The sequence below is a fragment of the Calliphora vicina genome, unplaced genomic scaffold (genome assembly GCF_958450345.1).
Source record: "Calliphora vicina unplaced genomic scaffold, idCalVici1.1 scaffold_78, whole genome shotgun sequence".
Lineage (NCBI taxonomy): Eukaryota > Metazoa > Arthropoda > Insecta > Diptera > Calliphoridae > Calliphora > Calliphora vicina.
In genome coordinates this window covers 41,969-45,155 of record NW_027052646.1, presented here as the reverse complement: position 1 = coordinate 45,155, position 3,187 = coordinate 41,969, and the positions used below count along the sequence as shown (strand labels likewise).

The 3,187-nt window shown below is 34.8% G+C and overlaps 1 pseudogene; it reads right to left on the bottom strand.

The window, feature by feature from the left end:
* Positions 1–782: 782 nt before the first annotated feature.
* LOC135963128 (uncharacterized) lies at positions 783–2,374 on the bottom strand (annotated as a pseudogene).
* Between the last annotated feature and the right edge of the window lie 813 nt (positions 2,375–3,187).

The following is a 3,187-nucleotide window of genomic DNA, read 5'->3' as shown; positions in this document are numbered from 1 at the left end:
TTGTTTGTTTCAATGTCTTTGTTGATGTTTGGACAAATTGGAAAGGAATATGCTCTGAGCCTAAGACCAATTTTTTTTGTAGATTTTAGTTCTCAGTAATAAACAATGATATTCCAAATGAAATTAAATAGAAAAGAAAACAACAACAATTCATAAGTAATTTGGAATATTTATTGCTTATTGTAACTTTGAGACGGATTGTCTTACCAGTACGAAAGTTCAAGTTGAAAGAGAGCGATCGTTTTTAATGAATTTGCGGAAATAAGTATCTATGACAGGTTTCAACATTTAACGAAAATTTGGAACTTATTTTGTTAGAAAGTGATAGCATTTTTAGTACCATTAAAGCATACAGTATTTATATATGTTATAATAATATTACTACAAGAGGATTTTTATGATTTGAATTTGGGAATTAATGCCAAAATATATTTAATATATTTTGACATTAACATTACCGCCCGCCTTGCATTATTAATGCAAAGAAAATTATTAGACACCAGTCGCAGATACTTATTTGCAAACGAAATAAACAAATGGAAATGACAATATACAATTATAATTATATAATAGTTTCTTTTGTGTTTTTTTTTTCAATTCAAGTTTTCTTAATAAATTCAATTTACATACATAGGTATCAAATAATAAAGTATTTAAGAAAATACATAGTTAGCTTAATCTAGAGGATTTATGTAAAAATAAGGTTACATATGTATCTAATTTGCTTTAATTCAATAGTGCATAATAAAAAAAAAGAGAGAATATTTATTTGTTTAATATAATTAATTTGAACATGTGCCATAGATAGCCCAGCCGAATATGGTGCTTTGTGCGGTTGGCAATCCGACTTTAGTGAATACTCCCTCACATATAACTTTCGGGTATATATCGACCCCTAAAACCGTCGATACCTGCGGATTCAAAGAACTTCGGATCTGCCAAAAATAAATCCCGAAAGTTCCTTTTAAAAGTTTCCTCGAGAGATTGAGAAGGGGTTTTGAGGGTAATACGGTTATCGACGCGAAATATTTCCTCAATTTTGGAATTAGAATCGAATCTGGATTTGATTACTAAAGGGCACAGAGTCTCTCCTTGCATAGTTAATATTGTTAAATTTAACTTTTCTACCAACTTTTTTGATATGCGATTTTAACTAGCACCGTTGGAAGAAGTATGACGCTATTTTGACGAATTAAAGAGGATAGAGTAGCCTGTTTCGTTTCGGAAGCTGCTTTTGTCTGGGGTTTAGTTGCTGCCTTTGAGGTAGATTCTTGAGGGCTGGGAGAGCGTGATTGAGTTGGATAAAACTCCTTAAGTAAACGAGGATGGATATGAAGTAGCGTATGATGATATTTTCGGCAATGTTTGCAGCCATGCTTAGAGAAACAAGTGCCCTGGGAATGATTATGGGCTAGGCAGTTCTGACAATATTTATGATTACGAACCGCACGTATCCGATCAGTAATATTCATAGCCAAAAATTGACGACAAGTTCTTAGTGGATGAGGAAGAGAGCAGATACGACACAAGAAAGCATTTTGCTGTTTTGAACGTCGATTGTGAGATTTGGATTTGGGCTTCTTGTGGGAATTGGTTTTAGTCATCGTAATCTGAAAAAATGTAAATTCAAAGGCTTAAATTCTAGAACATAAACTCTAGAGAGTTTTAGGATTCAAATGGCAAATATATAAGTTTTGTAATTGGCCTTGTAATTATTCCTCTTTGAGTAATTACATCAGCAACTCTCACTCGATGGTCGGATCCTTCATATACTTTTTTAATTCTACCAAGTCGCCAAGAGTTGGGAGGGAGGTTTTCTTCTTTTATTACTACCAATGAGTTTTCAGTCAGATTATCTTCAGGTTTTTTCCATTTTGTTCGTTTATGTAGCTCCTTGAGATACTCATTTTTCCATCGAGAACAAAGGTTTTGGTGTACGAGTTTCATTCGTTGCCATCTGTTTACAATTGACGTAGGAGTTTCGGATATATGTGGATCTACAGGAGTTAGGAGTGGACCACCTATAAGAATAATGGACAATTACAGCCTGCCGAGAATTTTGAAGGAATTCTTTAGCTAGTACTTTTGAGGCTCCAACAAATGTTGTGCCGTTATCTGAATGGAGATGAAGTGGACACCCTCTTCGAGATACAAAACGACTGAATGCCGCTATAAAAGCATCTGTAGATAAGCTTGTTGTAGCTTCCAAGTGTATTGCCTTAGTTGAGAAGCATACAAAAATGCATACATATCCTTTAGTAAGGCGGCAAGTTCGACCAGCATATGCCTTTATATCAAATGGCCCTGCAAAATCTAGTCCTGTATGCGTAAATGGACGTGATATTTCAGTTCTTTCTGGAGGCAAAGCAGCCATTATTTGCATTTGACATTTTTTTCTGTGGATAATACAGGGTTTACATTTGTTTATGGTTGTCTTAATAAGGTTCTTAACCCTTGGAATCCAATATTCGGTTCTTATAAATCAATCAATTGATTTCCACCATGAAGGCTTATAATATGGACAAATCTAACCAAGAGGAGTGAAAACTGGCAGTTATAGGGGATTATTATAGGATATTTTTCACCGTATGGCAAATCTGGACTAGAGGCAAGTCTACCACAACAACGAATTATCCCTTCTGAATCAAGAAATGGATTGAGATTTATTATAGAGCTTGAGGATGGTATTTCTTGTTTGCAGGATAACGATTTGTACTCAATGGGATAACTCACTTTCTGTCGTAGGGATATAAGATTATTACGGACAAATTTAATTTCGGAACTAGAAATAACAGTAGAGTCCTTATGGAAATTAAGACGATACCTTGGATGAGTATTGAAATAAAAACGATAAACATAAGCTATCACACGCATAGCTTTTGGGAAGGAAGAAAAACGTTCAAGTAAGTCTTCGTAATTCTGGAAATATGAAAAATGGGTTTTGACTGGTTTCCTTTCCATCCCAATCTCAGGAAAGTCCATAGTACTACTATTTTTCCAATTCTCATTAGAACCTCGTAACCATTGTGGGCCATGCCACCAAAGCTCATTGTTAATTAGATCTTGTGGGTAAAGTCCACGACTTGCTAAGTCCGCCGGATTAGATTCAGAAGCGATATGTTTCCACATTGAAACACTAGTGATCTGTGTGATTTTGGAAACTCTATTGGCTACGAATGTTAGCCAT